At 45.2% G+C, this 25,654-nt stretch overlaps 1 protein-coding gene across 2 annotated transcripts in view; it reads right to left on the bottom strand.

The window, feature by feature from the left end:
• The window catches only part of LOC105900233 (phosphatidylinositol transfer protein cytoplasmic 1), a 72,380-nt gene that overhangs the window by 45,330 nt on the left and 1,396 nt on the right, over positions 1 to 25,654 (bottom strand). The gene's annotated exons all lie outside the window — the stretch shown is intronic.

Consider the following 25,654-nt stretch of genomic DNA (forward strand, 5'->3'; position numbering starts at 1 on the left):
AGGGAGGGAGGGGGTGCGGAGGAGTGGTTGTAGTGCAGTTAAATATAGAACGACTTCCACCAGGTCTCCTCCAGGGCAAAAGCACCACAACATAAAGCCTTCATGCAGAGTACCGGAAGCCGTCGTAACCTTTAGTTCCATTGGGACCCGTGATGGAAACGCCAATATTTGTGACCTTGCCAATGGAAACGCACAGCAGAGCAGAAACACAGGTGATAGGTGAGGTCTGACGGAGGCCAGTAGGCCATGGGAAAAGACTATTTCTGCCGTCCCAAGGGAACGGAAACTATGTAACAATAAAAGAAGACTGCCTGAATTTCCATTAGACCTTTTGATGCCTTTGTTTCAATGAGACAACAATTTCCCACGGAAGAATGGTGCGTTCTGATTGCATAATCTCTAACCATTGAAAAGAACACCAAAGTGAGCAAATAAAACTCTATAGACCTGAGCTGAATGGTTTCGGGGCATTTTGTGACAACTATAGGACACCTTTATTCCAGGGAAAGGGGTATTTCTGAGATGTGCAAAGGCTTCTGAAAGAATGTGGTCACTCTGCAACCGTTGTTATGGGAAACAAAACCGTTACTCCTTTTCACATGCCCACAAAAGAGATTGGTTGTGAATCCCAATTACTTCACAAGTACTAGTTAATCACAATCGTCCCTCTGGACAGGAAAATTGATGGTTCTGAATGGAACCAGGCAGAACCTAGAAGGATTGATGCTCAAATGATAGCCTATTGAGTTTCTGTTTTAATGCATAAAAACAAACTGGACCAGCTTCAAAAAGGTTTCAGCTTTCCTCAAGCTTCCTCCGTGTACATGCTACAAATAGAATTTAAAAAGACACTCAGATATTTTGTGATATCTTTTCTCCAGTACAACTAGAATGGCGTTGTTGTACCACGTGGATATTGATGCATTGATATTAACTAGAGATGGGTCATGATTTTCAAATATTCGTTAAATTATAAAAAAATGAAATAGTTTATGCGACTATCATCTCGTCTTAAGAAATATATTTTGCCTTGTTTTTATCGGCGCCTGCTGATAAGGTGTTACTACCGCTAGTTACTACTGTGCGTTACTTGTTTACCAGGTGCTGATAAAACGTGTGTGGCTTTGTTAGATTAGATGCAACTGTACAAACAGGAGTCAAATAAAAGTCGAATAACTGTTGAATAATATTCAAACAGTATCCAAATTGTTCCCTGCGATTATCGAATAATATTTTCGCTTGAAATGCCCATCCCTTATATTAACAATACAGCGAGCTAGAGGGTAAGTTTGAAGAACATGGAAATGATCTAAGTTACAAACGCCCATAAATGTCTTGAGTAAAATTTGAACATCCCTTTGAGAGGCACTTAGTGCTTGTTGCCTCAAAAATCACATTCAGTGGAGATTTATCAACTTCATTACCTTTCCCCAGACAACCAGCTCTCTGATTTCCTTGTTCACGTCACTAACTGAAATTGGAAGGGATACATATTCATCACCCTGCTTTCGCATTAGCAAGTACAGCTGTACAGCAGCCAATTAAAATCCACTTAGCCGATAAAGTGCTTGTGTAACACTCCGCAGAGGAATGAGCCTTTGCCATGACTAATGTCACGGATCGGAACAACATTATTGGGGTGACATAAAAAACAAAAACCCACTAAATGGGGTTGGGTCGACAGTGGTGCACCAAAAAGAGGAAGCTGCATGCAGTGAAAACCACTCTGGTTTGAATGGCCATATTGATCCCTTGGCATGGCCGAGAGGAGGTGAATGCCACTGACAACGGCAGTTGTCATAGAGACCCTTTTGCAAACAGTGCTAGTGTTGTCTATTCCTCACCATCAACCGGAGACATCTAGCTGATTACAATGATGGGATGAGGGAACAAAAGAGCTCTGGTTTGAATCAAACATTATTGCACACGTGGACACATAAAATGGTCATTTCAATGACTACTTGGCATCTTAAGGTTCCAGGTGATGGATAGCTGGCCACTTGTTTGTGGTCAACACTACGGAAATGCCACGGAGGCGATTTATCCTGAAGACATCAGCCAAGTGGCTACAGCTTGGAAGCGAATGGATCTTTCAGCAGGACAATGATTGAAACCTCCAAGATGGGAACAAAATGTCTGATGGACAACAAAGTAAAAGTTTTGGAGTGGCCATCACAAGGCCCTGTTTCTAATCCAGTAGTTTGTGGGATGAACTGAAAAAGGGGGTTCGAGCAAGAAGGCCCTGCAAACCTGATTCAGTTGTACGAGTTCTGCCAGGAGGAATGGGACAAAATTATCCCACGTTACTTCATCCCCAATTATTAAACTTCAGACCTCAACTGTACACCATACCACAAACCAGGCAGGGATTTTAGATTTCACCTCATTCCTGCTCAACCTTCCTATTAGCGAATCTCAGCATGAGGGTTTTTTTCATATGCATAATTATTTTATGCATAAAACTTTCCATCTGTTTAGTATAAGGTTACCGTTCAAGGGCATGCAGTTTCAAAGGTTTTACATCTTCAGTGAGAAACATGAAACATGGCTGTTTAATCTGTTTATCACAAAAAAAACGTAAAAGACTAATGGATGAGTGTCAGTACATTTAAAATTCCAAACTGACTATTCAACCTTAATCCATTTTCAACTTTAATTGCTTTGCCTGCCTTGCTTTTATATTCTGCTTTAAAAATCCTGGCTCACACCAAAACCTTTGTAAAATAGTGCAATTGCTGTAAGCCCATGCAGGTCCATGCGGCAGAGTTAGGAAGAGGTTACATTATATTACAGACTGTGCCAAAACTCTGTCCCAGTAAAGAGTCCTTGTGTTTGCCCAAAGCATGCCCAACTGGCACGCAGCCCACTGGACAGTACAGTTCCAGCTTGCCAGTTTCCCATGGGATGGTGCCCCCTCTACGGCATCCCTGAGTGAGCCAGGACAGCTCTGTCGTTTATCCCCTTTGTGAGCGATCGGCATTCATGGCCAAGGGCCTCACAAAGGCCATTTGTAATGGTAAACAGTAGATGGACTGCATTTATTCAGTGCTTTTTCTACTCAATTGAGCCCTCAAAGAGCCTCAAACCTCACCTACTGATGAGCAGGGTTCAGCTGTGCATTGGGCCGTCAAATCAGATTGTCAGTTGGCTCAGGGTCATGCTGGAGGACACTTTAACAGGAGGCCAGGAGACGCAGTTCTTGCTGCTCATCCACCCATCCGTCAGCGCTACCGCAGTCCCATTCTCAGTTCCTGACCAGTCAAGGAGTGCTCTAATGTGGGGAGCCCACGGCTGATTTTTCTTTTCTTTTCCGTTCAATGATCCCCTCCGCATGACTGATCACCGTCGGTGGGCAAGGAACTGCAAAAGCAGCTACTGGGCACAGCACACCCTGAGTCTAATAGCACCTTGAGTTCCTGAAATATGTTTGGAAGTGTGATAATAAGGTCAAGTTGGTCGTGACGGTAATTTGTGTTGGGTGACTCAGTCTAATGGAGATCAACCCCTGGGCACTGGTCTCATACTAATCAGGGATGGAAATTAGGCACTCAAGTGGCGGGTCAATTTGATCAACCTATAATGGTGGCGGGTAAACAAAGGGGGCATTTAACAAACATAATTGACGCGATTGAATCGCTCCGTGTAAAAGTTAATCTAAATAGAGTTGTTACTTACTATTAAAAAGGTAAAAGTTATCTACATCACCTCATGCATAACGACCAATCAAAGTATGGTTCGGGCCACTGAATGCCAATTTGATTGGACATGAAATTCAAAGCCAGAGAGTGTGTTCCTCTCAGTCAATCGCTCATTAATTTACAAAGTTGAGTAAATCTGACAAACTATTTTAACAACAATGTGATTTACATTGCGGGTGTAAAGACACCGGCTGTCTGTGGGCCTTGTGTTTTTTTAAACGAGACAAACGTTGTAGAAAAGTTAGTTACACACAATAGTGTGATTACAAAATGATGGCTGGTGAAAGAAAAAAAATCTCTGATACTAATTGCTCTGAGTGGGTGACAATAGCAATGGGAAGTGCCTTGCTTTCTCCCTTCCATGCTAGATGCACATTCGGCACTCGTTCAGAGTTTCTTCCCGACTTTTCCGGAACACGGTTCATCCCCACAGCCTTCATCTGCTTGTTAGGCTCTTTATAATCATGGCAGAGTGTGAGAGGGTTCCGTGGGGGTGAAATACCTGCCACTCGTCCGGGCTCTGATCAGCCCTAGATAGAGAAGGCAGCACTCTGGTGTCTGACGGAGCGACTTCATTAACCTTGAGAACTGTGGTGGGGGTGGGGGAGGTGAGTGGGGTATGAGGGAGGGGGCAGAGAGAGAGCGAGGGAGAGAGAGGACATGAGAAATACAGAGAGAGAAGTTGAGATGGGGAGAGAGAAAGATAGGCAGCAAAATACAGACAGGTATGGAGAGAGAGGGATCAACAGATACATGGATAAGGGAGACAAACAAAGAGAGAGAGAGAAAGTTGTTGGTTCGCTGGGTTGCTTTGAGAAAGAAACAGAAAGATAGATGGATATATAGATAGAGAGATACTGAGAGCACAGTAAGGTCAATGGTTGACTTGAGGGCCAGGGCAAGGCCTTCAGTGACCCTCCTTCGCTGAAGAAAGTGGGAGTAACATCCTCCCAAAGGACAACCTCAAAGGCTCTGCTTTGAACCCGACTCTGGCTATTTCCTGTGCCGTGTCTGTTTGTGCGTGCTGCCTTTGACCTCACAAAAGCTCGGCGGATGGAAAGTCTTCCTCTGTGCCAAGGATGACTACATCAAACCCTTTCAGAGCTGTGCAGTCTCCCCAGCTCCTTCAGTCCGACTGTGCGCTCTGTCTGCGTGTCTCACATAAACCTGACCTTGTCCACACTCACTCCGGTCAACTACAGGGAGCAGCCGTAACTCTGGAGGCAGTGAGATGTCTCTCTCCCACAACGGTGTGTCACCGCAAGGTCGGGGGACTTGTGGATGAACTCCAATTATTCCCCCTTTTCTGAAGGCATGTTGTGAGCTGTGTGCTTCCCACTGAAAGGACTATTGCATGCGATTTGACCCTTTGAGAGAAGCTGACGGGAACGTCTGACTAAACTGGGAAAGATAGGGGCAAGCCGGCTGGCTCCCTCTCTCCGTTTTTCATCCAGCCAGCCTCTTCTGCAGTTACATCCTGAGAACTGGAACTGCGCCCATGTTGACAGAACAAACACGTTTTTAAAGAGCCCCTGTCGCCGTTAAAATGACGGCTGGCCTACATGCGGGTTTTCCAAAACACTTTAGGCTGACAGGAAAGGACGGGATGACAGAGCTCAAATTAAAGCGCAGGTGACATTGCGAGAACGCAGAGAAAGACGGCTGGCCGTCGTTATCCATCAACTTTACTTTTGAGGGGGCGAAGAGCCTCCCCCTCTCAACACAGACGTGGAGGCCGAGTACGGACGCATACACACAGTCACTCTGACGTCAGAGCGGCGTTTGCCCCATTTCCAAAGAGGCGTGCGACCTTCAGCTCGCCCGTATGCTTTGGCTGAATCTAATCTGTCCTCCCTCGTGGCTCATGATGTCTGACGTCATCCCAGGGAGAGGGAGAGGGCATGAGGGGGGGGAGAAAGGGAGAAAAAAAAACTCTTCTGTTTTCAGCAAACACCCTGCTGCGCAATGCCAGGACAGGGGCCTGCAATTTAAAACAATTCATAAAGCAGGAAGCTTTGTTTACCACAGGCGGCCTGACTGCGAGCGCCAGCTCCATTCCCCTCCGTGTGTTGACTCTGACTATAAACAGAGCGACAGAGCTCAGGCCTGAGAGGAAGGCCCACATAAAGATGTCTGGCGTTTAAACCACACAACACATCATCTCAACATGGAATAAATGTTTATTTACCGGAAACAAGCGTCTCAGAAAAGGCAGAGCTCAGCTGTGTTTATCCTACACCAACAACCCCCCCCCCCCCCCCCCCATCTCTCCCCTCCCCTCCCAACACAACCCCCCATAGCTTAAGGTCATCTTTAGGCAGGAGTCACACCATGACTAAGCATCAGAAGTTTTTACAGTATAGCTTTCAAAGGGGGGGGGGGGGGGGGATGGAGACAGAAATCAGAGAGCTCTCCACTGGGTCCTGTGCGTATATTACTTTTTCCATTAGGGCGTCTGCCTTTATTGCCCATCATAAAGCTCACTGAGGGAAGCATCAAAGGAACCCCTCTAGTGTGACGTGAAACAGTGTTGATTCTGTTCTGGGTGCTCTTAAGCGGAGCCCAATGCTCATTTTCCCCCACTCAACTGTTTTTGTTTGCTGCGCGTAAAAAAAAAAAAAAAGAAAGCCTCTTTTCGACGCAGTGAGGCATGAAGACCGATTGATGATAATCAAAATAATGGCATGACCCAGAGGGGATTGAGCACAGGAAAAGCACATAGGCGTTTACATATGCAGTCATGTCCTTATGGAAGACAGCACAGCCTTTCTCCTATTAGCGAAACTTCATTTGTTTTGAATGAAAAGAACAAAAGATGCATTCTGTTCAGTGCAGGGACTTTTCAATGCACCCATTACAGTTAAATTGGGACTATATCTATCTGAGTATGACTACAGGGACAGAGTTTTCTGTACTTGAAAGGTCAGTGTGTCCCGCTCAGTTGATTATGCTCTGTTTGCTTTGTTTCAGCTCCTACACTCTTCACTTCAAGGTTCACTTAAATTGATGCATTAAATTGCACAAGTATGAGCAGCGCTAACCCCAATCATACAGGGATTTGACAGGTCACGCAAATCACCACACTCTGTATATTTATCTAATGCTTTGGTTTGAGACCTTCATGCTAGCGTAAGGTTAAGTGTTGCTTTCAAGATAAACTTGTGACGTGTATGTTTGTAGATCTCAAGATCAAAAACATAGCGGTGTACATGTAAGTAGTCTCAGCCTCAGATAGCCCTGTCGCAAAGTGCCATAGACTGTCAGTCGTGTTGTTAACTATGCTGAGAAGACTGTGGTAATCTGTCACTTCCATTCTGACCGAGTATTTGAGATGTCAGTTACATGAATACACACTTTACGCACAAATACACACAAATTATGCTACACATAATATAGCTTTCTCATGGCCTACAGCTATTTGCAATCTTTGGTTAGCTGGTTAGCTGTTTTGCATGTCACACATCCTGTTAAAGCAGCAATACAGAGTTTTGTTCCAAAACGAGTATGCTAACTACCTAAAAGGCATGCAAAACCTTGCAAACACCACCAACAGCCCAGCTGACACTGATAGAAGCTTGCCAACACACTAACTGGTGTCTTTTGGCAGTTGAGCTGGCAATGTCATGGCTGTGAAAGCTTTTCTTCCATGTTTACAGGGTGTACCAGCCCGTTACACAGAACTACATAGGGCATATCCTGGATGGCTAGTGGGGAAGACACAGGTGTTTATCTGTCCTTCACATGACCATATGCTATCAAAATGAATTTGAGGATGTTACCAAAACTAGTTGCCTATAAAACCATATCTCAAAAAGTGTCAAATTGTTGCATAGTGTTACTTTAAAGAATATTACCTGGCTATCCTCATCTAACATCCAGTAACCTGTTTGGGCAGAAGTCAAACATCTAGGGTACACCTAGCTCGTGAGGCAATCATGTATCTTCAAGGTAAAGTCCTTTTAATATGTGCTGTCCTATTTCAGTGCATTCAAACTGTCCACACTGGGTTGGCTACAGAGAGCTAGCGTATGACTTTGCTGTTCACGGGTACAGGGTTGAGGGGGAGTGAGACAGGCGCACACAGTTTGAAAGAGAACTATGGGGCCTGGAGGCAACACAAACAAAGAGTACAGACGCCGCAGCATGGAAAGTTTCCTAGAATTATGGTGAGAGCAGAGGCCAGTAAACACTGCAGAAACACACAGCACTACAAGAGCCTCGCACTAAAGCCTTATGTCACGCACACACACACACACACACACGCACACACACACAATATTAAAGGGATTGTAGGGTCTGCAATGAGAGTTTAAGGGAACAGGCCAACCAATTTCCTCTAGAGGCCCACCCTAACAGCAAAACACACAGTCACATACAACAGCACACTGATTTAGAGACCGACCCCTGACCTTTACTGCGAGTGGGAAAACCAGGATTGCAGGATTCCAGGTGCACAAAAACAAAGTCATTGGGATCACTTCACCGCTGTGTCTCAAACACTCGCTGCCTTGACAACCCTGCAGCACATGGGCCACAGAGTATGAATGCGAATACTGGAATGTTGACATTACGTAAAATGACCATCCCTACTAGTAGCCGAGGGAAATTAGTTAACGTTAGCTATTCTTAGCTGAAGCTCAATGCTTACCTGTTCACGAGAAAATTAGCCAACTCGGCATTCCGTCTTAAAATCCTAGAAGGCTCTTAGCTGTCTCCATCTTTCATATACATCTCGAACATTTACCTGCATTTGACCCGGTCTCAGGTCAAGCTTTTTATAAGAATGCAGAGGCTTTCTTGGTTGGGTAGAATCAAACATTTTGTCTTTTGGTCCAGTTTGTTTGTTTCCTTTCGTGGCAGCCATACGCTGTGTTCATGTCCTTATTTGGCAACCCAGGGTGTCAAAATGGTACTGGAGAAATGGGCAACGAGCGGAATCACACAGACCAAAACACAAACAGATGTTCCTCTCCAGAACAGATATTTTAAATGAAGAATATACTGACTGTAGCATTGTTGTTGGTGAAGCCAGTATTTCAGTTTTGCGTGTTTCCTTAATCTCTGGTGACATATCATTTTAATTTTATGATTTAGTGCAGTACATTTATTACATATTGGTCCTTTAAGGTTGTCAGTTATAACTACACAGAATTTTGAGGGTGTGATCCTTGAATGGATTAGCCATCCGCTGTCTTGAAACGATCACAACAATCTTTATTACTTTCGTTTAGTTTTACATTTTCTTCAGGTAAATTATTTTATTTCAGTTTACGAAAAGGTCTCAAAACCATTCGTTTTTGTTTTCGTTTTAGTTTCAGTTTATGATCATCACCCTGGAGTGTGTGTGTGTGTGTGTGTCATATCGCTTCATGGGGTAAGGTCAGGTGGTCACCACCAAAGACTTGGACTGCAGTTTAGGCAAACAACAGCTGGCTCCGACGCAAAGCAGCAGCGTTGGCATCTCAAGGAATGGAATTCGCTCTAATGCCGATCAGATTCCTTAAGCCTCTTAAAATATAAACCCCTTGACCAAAGATGAGGAACAACAGCCCCCCCGCCCCCCCCCAAAAAAAGAGCGAGAGAAAGAAACATACGGTATACAGTATAAGGCATACGGTCTGAAGGCTCCCTGATATAATTTGTCTTGGCTACCTGGCTAAAGCACGGAACAACAAGCTCTTGATCTCCTGAGAAATTAAAGTTCCACCCTTATCCCCACCAAAAAAAATAAATCCCACAGACTGTTGGAAAAACTTCAAGAATGATGGCGTCAAAGCTGGGGACGTGGGCTTGTTTAGAAGCCCACACATTCCTTCTCTGAGAGGTCAGTGGAGCAGGGCCCTGCCTGCTTGGTCTTAAGCCCTGCCTATTATCAGCTCGGGTGCACCATCATTCAGGGCTCAACATCATGATCTGCCTTTATTATGAGTTGTGAGTGTATGTGCACACGTGTATGGGTTTGTGTGTGTGTGTGTGTGTGTGTTTTGTGTGTGTGTGTGTGTGTGTGTGTGTGTGTACTACAATAGTAATTGAACCAATTAAGTCTGTGAATACAAAACGGTTTAAACGGTGTAAATGTAAGAGTTCCATTAGCATGAAATGATAGCTAGTTATCTAGCTGACATAACAGTCTTCTCAATTTAACTTGTTAAATTATAATAGCAAAGGGTAGAAACACTCAAAGTTGTCTGTGCAGCTCGTAAAATTGCATGGCTTTGAATCTTTACATCACAAATTTTGGCTAGTGAAGGGGTAGATTTTTGCTTTGAACATTATACACTAGCAAGCGGTACTCCACTAATTAATTAATTAATAGGGCAATGCATCTCCCAGAGGCAAACCTCTCACTACAATTTCATAATATCTGTACATATTTCACAAAATTCACAAAATTTGGCGTACGTCCAAGGAATGTGGTAGTCATGCAGTGTGTCAACTTTCGTGAACTTTGAACCTTGACATGACAAGATATTGGCATAATTGGATAGATAATTGGATTGGATTATGGGCTACTTGGTAGATAATTGCATTGAACGTTATTCACTAGGTGGCGCTACTTCACAAATGAATCGTAATGAGCAAGGGGAACACTGATTCAAAAAAGTCAAAATAGCCTAATGCAATTTGGTTAACGCCATGGTTTGAGTAACCATGACACAACAAGCCTTTTGCTGGATATGTACCTTCCATCCTTGTTTGCAGCAGCAGGTCTGAGAAAACGCATAAATATATTTGGGCATAAATAAATGATCATATGATGTTGTCGGTCACGGCCAATGAGGACATTTTGTGGAAATAATGTTAGCCGTACCAACAGTATTTTTTCTGACAGAGGAGATGCATCAGGATAGTACCTTTTTTCTTCATCAGGAATTTAGATAAAAATAAACAGATGACACATAATCAAAGATTTGCAATTATCTCCCCTGATCTAACGACCAGATAACCCCTGATTGACCCCTAGGGGAAACGGTTCTCTGCCTCTGATTAAAGGAGGAGGAACTACTGTAGTTCTGATTTTGATTTAAGGAAGGGGAAGAGTTCTCTAATTATGACTGAAGGAGGGGAAACGGTTCTGTGCTTCTTAATTAGGGACTGTGACTTGACCACACTTGGCCAGCCTTCATTGCAACCAAACACTGCTGGATCAGTTGATCAGCCAAGCAAACACAGATAAAGAGCTGACCTTCTGAAACGGACACTCTCTGTTGTGCTGAGCACTCCTTCTTGTAGTCTTGCGTAACAGGAGATAAAGAAGTGCACAACATAAACAAAGGTGACGGTAAAGAAACTGCTGACTGTGGTTTGTCCAGCTGAGACAGGAGAAATAATATTGAACACTGGCCAACATAGTGATAAAAGATTAAAAAAAGAATGCCATCAAATTACAGGAGAGCATATGAAGAAATGACACACACACACACACACACACTCACTCACAGCTGTGTGTAGGGATGGGAAGGGTGGAGGCTGTATCTCTGGACAAAGGCCAGATTAGATCATAATTAAAGCCTCACGCTGCCTAATCCTGGGCCTATGGGGGTGGGGCGGGGTGGGGGTACAGCTGAAAAGGGCCACAGCTGACATCTGCAGTGCAGAGGAGTACATCAGAACAAAAGCGAGCACAAAAACAAATGGAGTGATAGTTAATGGGTTCTAGACAGTGTAGAGTGATGTAGTGTGTAATAGATTTGTTTATACGTATCTATCCACTGTACCTATCTACCAATCTATCCATCTGTCAATAGGCTTAGGCAACAGTGATAGAGAGGTAAAGAGAGAGACTAAACGGCATAGGCCCTTACCTCTTCAAGATAACATTGCATATCTGCTGTGTCTCCATACCTGAACTTATTAATACTTAAACTTATAATATAAATATTCATCTATACAGAGAAACACACAGAGACCCACAAATAAACCAAGTATTCATGCACATTCACAAGTCTACAGTGTCCCATTAAAATACCAGGGGACACGCACAGACACACACACAGACACACACTCAGTCAGTGATAATCACTTCTTACAAAATGCCATGGCACTCGATTCCGAGAATTTCCCCAAGCACCGTGCGGTGATATTCAGCCGGGGGGACAATGAGAGCAGTGTTGCACTACTCGGCTCCGCCGTCTGACTCTGCCAATTAAAAACGCGTTTCAAGGTGAGCGAGAGTGAAACCTTCCATGCTGAAGTGAGCGTGACTTTAATTTGCACTAAGAGCACAACCTCCATCCACCCCCCCCACCCACCCCCACACCCCCTTTCCTTGTAAAAAAAAACCCCACTAAAGAGCTGATTAAGAAGGACCAGCATCTGAACATCTGCCCCGTGTTTGTGTTTCCGAGGCTGTAAAACTCTGACAGGGTTTCACTGGTGTGGCCGATTCAGAGTGGGGTGGAAACTTCATGTGGCATGATGGGTTGCTGTGTGAACAACCTGAGGCTACTTTAAGCCCTGCTTACCCATCACTGCACACAAGCACACACACACACACAAGCACACACACACACACATGTAGCCTATACACTCGGACATACAAAAACACCGTCAACCATCGGGGGTGGGTGGGTGGGTGGGGTGGACAGGCTGAGCTGAGCTGAGCACAGGCAGGCTGAGGAGCTGTGTAAGCAGTCAGGACCCATGACATTACCCCCGTTGGTATATCTGGTGCCATAAACCCACACGCCTCCATGACAACCATAATCCTCTGGCCGCTCCTGCCGCACTCCGGCACGGGCACTCTCTTCTCTCAGCACTCAAGGAGAGCCGTGATCAACACGAACTAGGAAATCTGAACCTGTCGAAAGGATTAGCTGTCAACAGGGCCATATGTCTGGAAGTGGCCACTCGCCGCCGCACTCAGTTCAGGTCAGCGGTGGTGCCGCCGACTAGTGCTCACCACAAACCCTGCGTGCCTTCCATGTTGTTTTTATGGAGCTGTAGAACTAACACCAGTAACATCTGCCACTTCAAAATGATTTATTCATCACGATGACGACGAACGTATGCTTGGGAGTCCCGGTGGAGAGAAACCTTGAGGAAATAGGTCTCACGCAATGAGCACAGGAGCTGTGATTCCCATTTCAAGCAGCTCTTGTCAAACCGCACAAGCCCATGACCAGATAATGCCCACTGAAGAACTCTAGCACAGACGCTACACGCAATTAGCCAAGCCCTGGACAATTAGTGTGTCAGTCCATCCATCCGTCTGTCAATCACACACAACCCTGGTCAAATCCAATTCCCTCTCTAGTAGGGCTGTCAAAATTGCTAAAAAATTACGTTTGAATATTCGCTTTAAAAAAACACATATATTCGAACATATTCAAATTTCTGGTTGCGCATTAGGCACGTCAATAACAGGACTAATTAATACAACGAGACATAACTACTTGTATAGGTAATTTATTTAAGTTTAAACATATTTAACAACATATTACCTACACAAAAATAAGTAAATTAACTAATGGCCAAGACCGCAGAGCTTGCACACACGCACTCTTTCTTTCTCCCTCTCTCTGCCTCTCCCGCACCGTCGCGCTCTCTGCGCATAGCGGTTTAAATGAACGACAACAAGGGATACGGTACCTCGGTTCCAGTGCTTCACAGAATTCACTGAGGCCTATCCCATCCACCACACTGATCGGCCTCATGTCCTTGCATATGAACGAAATCAATTTTTGCGTGCAGGCCTCCTGTCGTGCCGCAGGCAACGAACTTGTGACGTACGGCGCAAAATATGTATCCAGACGTGGCTGTTTCGCTGAAGTTCCACATATTATGCCATATTCACTTGGATGCACATTTTGGAGATGTAGCCCGAAGTTGCTAGTTGTTGAATCGTAAGCTAACGCTAGCTTACATAGCTTACACACTACTTTATCTGTAGGCTCAACAAGTTTACAATTAACTGCCCAAAATCCGAAATATTTTCAGACATCACTCTTTAGATTTTTGGGGGTTACAATCACTTTCTCTGCTGCGGTCAAGCAGGGTTCTGCACTTTCTGCCATCTTCCACCAAGTCAACTGTCAGCAGTGAGGCAACTTGTTGAGCCTACAGCTAAAGTAGTGTGTAAGCTAGAGTTAGGTTACCATTCAACAACTAGCAACGTGAGGCTACATCTCCAAAATGTGGAGATGTAGCCTCAAGTTGCTAGTTGTTGAATAGTAAGCTAACTCTAGCTTACACACTACTTTAGCTGTAGGCTCAACAAGTTGCAATTGTTAAGTGACAATGACTCGCGGAAACGGCAAGGCTCTGAGGTACTGCGCTCTTGCCCGTTGTTAGCCTCGCTAAAAAAGAAAAAAACAAAAGGAGCGAAATCAAACACAAATTGGCACATATATTTTGGCATGGGTCAAGAAAGAAAAAAAAGGAAAAACACGTGGCCTCTGCATCCGAGGGCTTGATCCACTCAGCTTTGGATGCTGGCATCTCTACTTGCTCTTCCTACAGTCCAAAGGGCACTAAAAGAAACAGCGTCTTTTTCGGTTGAATTGCCAGCTGTGTGCAACATCACATGATGCGCATGGCTGATTTCCCCAATTTCTCATGTGCTTTATCAAGGGGCATAATGTGACAAATGGAGTGTAAACCGATACATTTTAAAAATGTGACATTTTCATTCAATTATTCCTGGGAGATGAGTCAGCAGTCCCGTAATTAGTTTCCAGGCCCTAAATACTCACTGAGGCAAACTATGCAAACCCCACATCAGTGCTCGCTAACTTCATCAGCTTCCATTAGAAGTGATCCAGCGCTATTGCGCAGGGGTCACAACAGTGCATCGGACCAGATTACACAACAAGCAACCACCCCCCCCCTTCCCCACCAAAATCAATTCCTGATTCTGAATAAATAAAAGCAAGCAAGCATGCAACATGGAGTCAACAGTGCTTGCGCAGGGCATTCTTTCCCCATTCCCTCATCGCTAAATCTGAGTAATAAAATCTCTTTCAGCACCTCCTTATTCACCCAAAGCTTCATTTGGCCCCTTTCTCTAGCTCTCTACCTCTCTCCCCGGCCGGCTACAAGCAGATGGGCCTCCCCTTAAGTGCCACGGTTCTGCTCAAGGTCTCTTCCTGTTACCAGTACCTTTTCCCTTGCCCCAGTCGCCGTTGTGCTTTGCTCAAAGGGGGTTCAGGCCCCCGGGGCTCTGTAAAGCTATTTTATTGTTTTGGCACTATATAAATACATTGAATTGAATTGAATTAAGTCTGGAGGTTTAAGGGTTCTGGAGGAAATGTAATGGGGAGGGCCACTTATCAGATGGAGCCTTTCTTAGCCGTGTCAATTTTGTTGTCAGTTTAACTAATTGGACGATGACTTTTAATTTTAGGCTGTCTCCTGTAAAGTGGCCGAGAGACAAGATGATTGTAGGCTCACATGATGATGGCTCCGGCTATTATAAGCCAGGCTTTGGACGCTAGGCTAGTTTGTTCTCGCGCTCTCTCCCACATCAACAGCAATCACATTACATGATTGTTCTTCCCAAAAGAGTTATGATTAGCGCCACTTCACGTGAGAGTCGCCACATGGTGATTTCTGTCCTGCTCTGCTGTGAGTTCCAACCAATGACAGGTCAAGGTGCTCTTTCATCAAAGAACCCCACTGGTGTCAAAGAAGAGCTTTTGTGGCATGTTCTCCTAGAAGTACAAAACAGCATTGGGGGAATTCTCACACAGAAGTGTCCCTACAGCAACACCCATCAGTGAGAGTGTACAGAAATGGCCTACTAGAGCTAAGAACCCAAGAGTCCATATCAAAAGATCCCTCTTGGCTTTGTCAAGACAAAATGACTGTACTCTTGTATTGTATCATTGATGTATTTTGTAGTATTGCCCAATTATAGGTTTGCTTTCCATGTATAAACTGTTCAAATTTGATCATTAGAAAGGAAACTCATTTCCTTTGATGCAGCCTCCTCAACACAGAGTAATTGGTGGAGTCCAATCAACTCTCTCCAATTACGGAGAGACTTTTGTACCCCGTCAGTAAGGTCATGGATTCAAGATGTGTTGTTGAGATATACAGCACAGGGTCTCATGACAACTCCATTTTGAATTGGCATTTTATGTGTTGGTGTATTCCCACAATATTTCTGCCTCCAATAACATCTCCATAACGCTGACTCACTGGACTTCATCTGGAGCACAATAAACAAGGCTTTTCTCCTTTTCAAAATTGTACAGCAGCCGAACGTTGGACCTTGTTCAGCGCCAAGGACCATAATAAGATGACATGCAGTTGTTAGTGCCCATTTCATCCTTGTCTTCTCATAACAACCCTTCGGCAGGAAATGATTGAGCCGCCCAAATCACAGTGAACTCCAAAGGGAAGGGGGGATGAAAGCCAGCTTATAACGGGACTATAAAAGGACAAAAAAAAAAAAAAAAAGGTTCGTTGTACTTTTCGAGGGTGACGCTGTTCGTCTCCTGAGCCTGTTTCATTTCCACCGGAGCGGCTTCCTCAGTCTCTCCACATGAGCCCCTCCGCTGTGCCCCGTTCCCAGCGCTCAGGCGTTCTCATCTGCTTGCGCAACCGACCTCGCGCAGAGAATTTTGAAGTGTGCTTATGATACATATTTGACTCCGTGGGCGTCTATTTGAAATGGATGAATATTCCCCCTACGGGCCGCTCTACGCTGAGGCATCAAAGCTTCGGGGAAGAGGGGAGGACACGCAAGGAGAACAATGTGCGACAATTTTGGACTTATCTTCCAAGCATTCCACGTGCTTCTACAGCTGGTATCAAACACTTCAGTATCAATCAAAACAGCAGTAATCATCATTTTTTCCCAACAGGGCGAGACATGAGAATGTTTATGAGATTCAGACACGAGTTTGGTTCCATACATTTCCCTTTTAACGCACAGCTGTGGGGTCGTTGCCTCAGCAACAGCTGTCTGTGGTGAAGAGAAATGGTCTAGCTATCGTCAGGCATGCAGATGTTTGGGGTCTGGCCTGGGCGCCCCCTGTGGCTACCCCTCCAGCATCGTGCCTTGAAACATGTGTAATTGCCTCTGACACAAATGTAATTTTCAACGGGACACACAACAGGGGCCAATCAGGCTGGGACAGAGAAAAAGAGAGAGGGGTGGGTGGAGGGGAAAAAGAGAGAGAGAGAGAGCAAGAGAGAGGGAGAGAGGGAGAGAGGGAGAGAGAGAGAGAGAGAGAGATTGAGGGACAGCCAGAAGTTTATTCAAGGCACACTGCGGTCAAACTGTTTACTTTTTCTGAAATACCATTGAGCGGTGCAGCTAATTAAAAACAGCTTAACATGCAAACATAAACACACTAATATATCCACCCACACACTGCAGAGCAAACAACGCAGCTGTTTACATTAGCATGTCGGTACTTCTAAACTATTTAAATAGTTTGCAATGAGAAGCAGCCCAAACAGCTAAAGGAATTGGGCTGTTTCTTTCTTGGGCCCTGCATCATTCTTGTTCACCACTACATACTTGCACACTCACAGACACACACACCTGCAGACACACACACCTGCAGACACACACACTCGCAGACACACACACCTGCAGACACACACACTCACAGACACACACACCTGCAGACACATACACTCGCAGACACACACACCTGCAGACACACACACTCACAGACACACACACCTGCAAACACACACACTCGCAGACACACACACCTGCAGACACACACACCTGCAGACACACACACCTGCAGACACACACACTTGCTCCCCTTCACCCCTCCATACCTGATATGTGCATGTTGGTGCAACGGTTGCAACGGTAATGCAATGGGCTCCCAGTTCAATATGTATCACAGTTTTTGGGCCAATGTAACAGTACGGTTTCGATATATTTATACCCTTTAAATAATGAACTGTTTATTTTGCCTATAGACAAGCAAAACTTTCTATTCAGAAAAATGGCAACTTGACTGTCTAGGCCTTGGTTTCTGTCTACTACAGTGAGGTAACTTTTACGTGTTCTGGAGGTCCAACTATCAGTGGAGAATACTAGATAGGGAGCCTGCGTCAATAAGTCTTTAATTTCCTTCTGTGATGTTTCATAGAGCTTTGCTGCTGAAATGTGTGTGGGAGGGGACATTGTAATGTGTTTTTTATTTATTTTTTTCCATCTGGTGACACAGTCCTGTGTCAGTAATCACAAAAACAGGGCTGTAAATCTTTGGCTATAAATAGGCCTACTCCCACTGCTTTTGTTATGTTGTGTTTTTGGTGCAGTTTTGTTGTTAGGTTGCCTGTCTGTAAGCAGGATTACACAAAAACTACTGCCTTGATATCCATGAAAATTTGGTGGAAAGATGTAGCAGGGGCCAAGGAATAACCTACGTTTTGGAAATTAAAGGAGAATGATAGACATATCGCAATACAGCGGTTCACATGTTCGTGTTGAACCGTAGGGAGCGTACCCTAATGCACATACACATAGGGCCAATGATTTTCCGCGATAACGGAAAACGGACGGAATTCGCGGAATGAACACTTTGAAACGGAATCGCACCTTTGAAACGGAAACATCATTTTGTTCATACAAATCGCCCAAATACCCCTGTATTTTGAGCTGCAAGGCTATATTTCGATCAAATAAACACAACAACGATTGCAACGATGAACAAACATTAATTAAAGAACAAAACCACTGAGAAAATGTCACGTCTGCGCTGAACTCTGCTCCGGCCACGCCCCCCTTTTCAACGGTTGACCCACAGATCTCCGCTAAAGCCACATTCAGTCACATTCACGCGCTCGTCTTCCCAATCGCATTTAAAACAAAACATGTTTAGTCTTCTGTTCTGTTGATGGCTGGCAAACAACAATCTAAGAAGGGCACATATTATTCACTCATTTTAAGCCATCAATCTACCTCAGGGTGAACAAAATGAGCTGAAACGGAAAAAAAAACCGGAATTCACCTAATGTGAAACGGAAAATGCATTTTTTTTAAACGGAAAATCATTGGCCCTATATACACACATACAACATTAGAAGGATGTTCTGCTGCGAGAGCTTGGCGAGGAACTGCTAATCAATATCCTCCAAAGGGAAACCCTGTCTCTGCAAGGTTATGCCACAGGCTAACGGCCTCTATTGTAGCTGATGAAATCACTTCCTGATCCTTCTTTCCGGGGAAACCAAACATGTCGCCATCATTGAGATGTTCATTACACTGGTAATGGCTTCGTAATGGTCCTGAAGTCAATTGTTTGCTTTGTTGAAAGGTTTTTTCCCCAGATAAGGCCTCCGGTTCTTCACCGTGAGAAGGTCAAGAAGGACCAAGACAGGACAGCATGGAGGAAACGCGTCCCCCTCACGGCCACTAGGGGCGTTCTTCAGTCAAAGGGCTAAAACAACCCAATGGGGCCTGACTGTGCTCTCTTACAATATACCCTCTGTGCCTCAGTCTAAGTCCAGGCTTTTGAGACTTGAGAACCGCCATCTGGGCATTGGTCCACTAGATCTACGAACAAGGAACTCACTATTCTACTGGCGAAGTCTTCCAAATCCAACAGGATCCGTATTGAGACTGTCTCAGAGGCAGATGGTATCGTCACATATCGGGGGATATCGCCAGGGGATGCACTTAATGGTTCTTGTGATTGTATTGATTCCGACTGCGCTTTGATGACACTATTTTTCAGACTGTTTCATTTCACTGGACTCGAATGTGACTAGCATAATAGGGGGAGAAAAGAGAGAGGCAGGGATGCAGGGGAGGAAAGGAGAGAAATTGAGGAGGAGAGTGAAACACGTGGAGAATGGAAGGGGTCTTCGTGTGTCTCCGAACATCAGTACTCACGGGCAAAGCTGGCAGCTGTTGCATATTAGCTCATCAGTCTGGTACTGTGATCTGCCCAGTCTTCAGCAGGGATGGAAAACCCTACTGCAATTACAGTCACAGTAGGCAAGGCAACATTCGAGGAATACAACACTAATCCCAAACTGTGTCATATCAAGTAGCTTGCAGGCCTGTACTTCTTTGAATAGCAATTCGGCAGCCATACACATGATTTCATACATCATTAGGCTTATGTTCATTGCCACTGTGTCATAGGCATTCCAATATAGGAATATAAGAAATGCATTTGGTATCGCACAGCAACAATTGCAAGACCACATTTGAGGACCGTATTAAATAATACAAAGAAACCAGGCTCAGCTCAGAGGAATTCAAGGCATGGTGGATTGCCCAATTAGATAAGCGTCTGCGTCACGGAGAGCCGGGAGAGTGCAGAACCCCCTGAAAAATCATTCCCAAGCCGGACAGAGCTCATGTGCTATGAGTAGTCCACCAAGGAATACAAATGTGAGTGACCTCAGGGTTCATTGGGTTTACTGTGGAGAGCAAACACTACTGGTCTGAACCGACCAGGTCCTGAGGCAAACCCACTGAGCGGATCGCTCCCTGTCTGTCTCTTTCCCATTCCGGTGCTTTTTGTTTTTCATTTGCTGTTTCATCACAGTCGTAGCACGCGGTGCCCTGCGGCTGATTAAGTTTCTGTTCTAACCTTTAAAAGGATCAAATCTATCCGCCCCAAAACACAGCGCCACACAAAGACTGAAGCACCTCTGTAGGGAACTAAACAGCACACTAACACTGAGCGCCATTGACTGACATGCTGTAACTATCTAATTGTCTAATATCTGAACCAGAGGCTCTGGTCAATCAGGATTGCATAACCTCTACAGCTTGCTGGTCCTGCTGCCTGATGGGAGGCCAGGCGCCACTCACGCAAGGTAGACCCATCTCGACGGGAAACAACACACGGGAAATTGGCTAGCATTAGCACATGATTAGCCGCTAAGCTCTCCTATATTAGGTGCCTCTGAGGAGTTGAGCATTCGTGCCATTAGCCAATACGGTTCCACCCCTTCTCAAGGTCCCTCACTGAGGGATACGAGGTCTGTGCATATAAGGACTATAATAGACTAAAACTCCAAAATATGCCCAAAATATGCCCAAACTTTTACATTTACCAGCACATTTTCTTACACAGTCGTTGCAGTCTTCTTGCCCAGCTATGTGATTCATGAGCATCGGTGTGTGAAAACATCAGGTAACGGCTTTGTGACAGCTCTGTCAAATGACAAGTTAACTGAGTGGGAGCCCGCTGGCTTTTAAATGCCCCAGATAATGGCATTCCGTTTTAAAACCCCATCATGCATCACGCAGGAAGGGTGGCTGACAGTTGAACGAGGGGGTCAGACTTGGAGCACCTCCTGATGGAGGGCTTAACAGCAGGCCCCGGTTCTGACAGGTCTGCGCTGTGGGGAGGGTGGATCAGCTCTGCCCTTTAAATGATTCTACCGACTCCTTCACCACTGAGCCTCTTCTGCCCTGCTGACAGAGAATCACTCCTCACCCTACGCATCCCACATTCTCCTCTCTCTGGGTTGAGTTTTACGCTCGACACTCACTCGGGGGAATTCAATGTGTGCAAGCTTAGTCTGTATGATAAGGGCCAGCCTATAAATACCTGTGTGAAATATGTATCCATTTTGATTTTGAATGTTTAATGCATTCTCATTTTTACCAAGGATGTTCACTGCAGTTTTGCTGGTCCGGGTGTCAGTACATGTTTTGCTGCTGACTGGGTGCAGTAATACAATATGCAGGTCATGATGTTTCCTTCAATGTGGCATTTTCAGAAATGTTACATTTCTGTCACTGTCACGTGCCTTAATGGTGTATTGTCAGCTTTTGTTTATTTCGCTTTCCGTCATCAGCATGTATGTCACTTTTGTTTGTCATCAGCACGTATATGTCACTTTCTTTTCAGTTTACGGGTCACATGTTTCTTTACTCCAAACAAGCTTTCCCTGCATGTGAGACACTGAATGCTCTTCAGCCCCTGAGCAGGATAGGGTTGGCTTCACTCTCACTTTACGGGCAGGGCTAGCGTTTCCAGATAGCAAATGGCCCTTGGCAGGCGGGCAGCACTGACAGCCCATCAAGGAGAGGAGAAAAAGGCCCGTGCCCAAGGCGTAATGACTCCTCTCGCGGGCAGCGGCGGGCACCGGCAACCGTCCCAAATGGCATCCTGATTGAATCAACAACATTGTGCCTGTGTCTTACAGGGGCGGTTGTGTCTCTCGCTGCTACGTGATCCTGCTAATTGGTTATGAATAGTAGCACTAATCCCGAGGACAACTGCAGCCTTCCTCCAGGAGACAAAGAGAAAAAATGAGACCTGCGGCTCCTCCAGAGGAAGTGCTGGACAAAACAGACGCTTGCATGACTGCTTCATATGACACACAGCACCACAGCATGTGCGTCGAAGTGGTAAGCGGACACTTCACGCATATCTGTCTAACAAGCACCCTTTATGTCCAGGCTGACATAATGGTTGAAATTCCACCAGGTCCTCAACAGTGCAGCGCAAGGGCTTCATGTGCCTGCCTACTGCTGACAGCCAATGATAGCATGCTGGAAAGAATGTATACATTTAAAACAAGCCTCGTCATGGTAACGAAAAGGGCAGGCAGTCTCTTCAAGGGGTTTGGGTGGGGAATGCTTGAATAGCATGAAGTCTTACTTCACAGCACAAAATGGTAGCACACCAAGTTCCACATTTTAATGAGCATTTTGATGACTGTGGGTGGGAGTCGTTTCCTGGGAGAGTTCTGGTTTTCAGTGGGGGCCCTTGCGCACAGATGGTGTACAGTGAGTGGGTGCAGCAGGTGCCACTGGATGTGTGTGTGTGTGTGTGTGTGTAAGAGGAAAGAATGTGTGAAGTCCAATGCAATAAATACACCTACTTATTTATTTGGCGTGAACGGCGTCCGTTACAGATTTTGTTTACGGTGTCTGTTAATGCCCATGCTGGACACCTGCTAGGCGCTGATCTGAAATGCAGAGGCTGGTTCTGCTGCTTCATGCCAGCTAAGGGCAGTGCCCAAAACCAAAGCATTAAATCAGGGAGAGTGGCAGCGGCTGTGGCTAACCCCCAGGGGGGCACCGAGGCTCGCGGGGGTGGATTTGGGAATCACAGCTCCGACTGCTAATAAAAGAGCTGTTGATTAAGTGGCCGTAGCCAGCAGATGGGACTGACTGGAGCACCTCACCGGCGCTGGCCAAGTGTGGCCGGACACTTCATCAGGGAGGGCTCGCACCAGAGCACACAAAGGCTGGTGGTACACACTTACTGCTTAAACCAATGCCTGCAAGTAAAGCATTTTATTACACACGGGGTGGCATATTCATGGATCAAACCAGGATTGGCAAGAAGTGACTTTTCCCCCACGGTGAAGACTGTATCAGTGATGATATGTTTCGGTGCCTTAAATAAATCAAAAGGTGGCAGGAAAGCCAGCACCGTGCATAATGAAAACAGGCAGATATGTGCACACTGTGTGCAGAAGATAACGCTTCTCCTCCCTCTCCTCTTCTCTGACATGCCTTGGAGCCTTATCTTAGCTGCGGTACAGCTGACTAACATATATGCAACTGCTAACTAGGCTGACTAAAGATATTTACACAAGTTGCACAGTTCCACAAGGGTTGCGGATCGGTTGGGATGGATGTGGGGGGGTTGTGTGATTCATAATTGCGCTACTGAATCACCTGAACCGTCTCTGCTTTTTCCCTGCAGTAGCAGTCAGGAGTCAGGAGAGCTGCAATTCAGAGTTGCCTGCAGCAGCAATAAGAAATATATAAATAGAAAGCAACACCTCTAAGGTCCCTCCCACCCACCCAATACACATGGATTAGACAGGGAGCTTATGTCAAAAACCTGGAAGGGTGGAATGGAAGCTATTCTTGCAATTAATACCATTTGCGTCAAGCATTGGGATTATATGCTGCTACTGGGTTGAGCGGTTCCTTAATCCTCGGTTTCTGCAAGAACTGAAAGCACGAGGAAAGGTGAGCTCATCTGGAGAGTTTTTTTTTTTTAATGCAAGAGGGGTTATGGGAGGAGAGAGACAAGGTGATCCATACATACATAAAAAGAGGAGAGGAGAAAAAACAGGGTGATCCATACAAGAGGAGAGGGGAGAGGAGAAACCAGTGAAAACTGAAATCATACGTCATACTGATAGAGAAGGATGGCGATCTGTCAAGGCACTGTTCCTCCAAGCCTCCAATGCTGGGCACGGATATGAGTCAAAGTAAAACTATTACAGGCCTTCTGCCAGAGTCATGAGCCACTGCCAACTCTGGTCACAAGCACGGCCTCCTCAATCAGCAACTAGTCACCTCTAGTCACTAGTCAGCCTCATCGAATCGCCGGAGTGAAAGGGTTGTGAAATCACCAAGGTATTGCGCACTAGGTTCGCTTCAGCAAACAACCTGGTTGGCCCGGTCTCCTTTGTGAGTCACTCACGAGAGTGAAAGGATCATCCAGGCCTTGAGAAGATGGGTGAGAGTGAGCCGGCCACCTAGTGCTTTTTCTATTCTTTCAGCTCGCTAGCTCAGGTAATGACTAAAATGACATGGAAAACGAGGCCTTCTCTATCACTGCCTTGCATCAACTCAAGTCCGCGAGCTGAAAGGGGTCAGGGCCAGTGATCCCTTTCAAGCGAGTCCACTACGTGCATGAAAGAAACCAAAATCAATAGTGAAAAAGAAAACATAGCTGAACACGGACAACACGGAGTATTCCAAGCACAAATTAGTAATGAGTACAAAAGGCTGGGTGAGCCCACACCTCCAGACAAGGTTATAGCCTGTCGAGCAACAGCACAGATGTTCAATGGACACTGCCAAATAACACTCTCAGCGGTAAAGCACCATTTCAAAACAACCAAACATTAATTCTATTTATTTTGGTTGAGCCTAAACTGCCAAATTCTCACATTTTGGCATACTTCAAAACACCTAAATGAACAATGTATTCTCCCTGATTCCTCAGGACATTTTACTCTGGCTATACAATGTGTAAACCTTGCAAACGTCTGTATTTGCTGTGGTACTAAGCTTGGCGTCGGTCCGTCCCCCTCGCCATCCACCCACCCGCTAACCCAGCTCAGTCTGTCCCCGGAACTGTGACAGCGAGTGTCTGCTTGTGGTGTCAAAGCTCCTGGCTTTCTCCCAGATCAATGTGCACAGTCACGATAAAGGCCAATCCTTCAGAACAGTTTCAAAACAGTGCCATGGAAGGACCTCGGGGTTCAACAGAAACACGAACTCGAAATAGTTGAAGCCTTTCAACAAAATCTGCTGGACTAGATAGTGTGGATCGTTTGGAGTGTCTTAAGAGTTTTCACTAAAATAATCTGCTAGATGGCTTTTCAACAGACACTTTAAATAAATACTGCAAAAGTCGGTGAATAGTGTATTATATGGGATAATCCTATTTTAACACAAGGTGAAGTTGCCCACAATGCTACTTTTCCAACTCTGTTTCCCACATTTTAAAAAGCTGCTGCATTTCATGTTAATAACATCTGACTAACGTTAAACTACAAGACCCACAGCGGTGTGTGGAAAGGCAAATGTACACACCGACAACTTGTCGTCACTCTGGGCAATTACTGTCGTAATGAGTTCCCTTGTGACAAGTAATAATCCTTTCATGTAGCGCTCGTAGACGCTGACCACCCTGCGAGGGTTTGTGCTGAAACGGTCTGAATAAACTCCCCCACCGTTGGTTCGTTTCTCGAAAGCAATGGGTCTATTAAAACAACTGTATGCAACTGATGAGCGGACTAGCCTACTGTATGTGACTACAGGACACTAATGTAATGCGTAGCTGTAATATTCGAAAAAACTGTCAGGGACGTCGAGAGCGATTAAGCAAACAGTCTGAACATAATCTCGTGATACTCATTCATTCTTTGTGCACTTACGTCTCATAGAATTCTGAAAAGTCTTATCATTAAGTCCAAGACGCAAAGTTTCTATAATGCTTTGACTCTCACGTACAGTATGTAACAAGATGTCATCTTGTATCCAAGGTTGAACATCTGTTTTTTTTCTTCCCAGTTGTAGTTCGTTGGATAAT

The sequence above is a fragment of the Clupea harengus genome, chromosome 26, assembly GCF_900700415.2.
Source record: "Clupea harengus chromosome 26, Ch_v2.0.2, whole genome shotgun sequence".
In the NCBI taxonomy this organism is placed as follows: Eukaryota; Metazoa; Chordata; class Actinopteri; order Clupeiformes; family Clupeidae; genus Clupea; species Clupea harengus.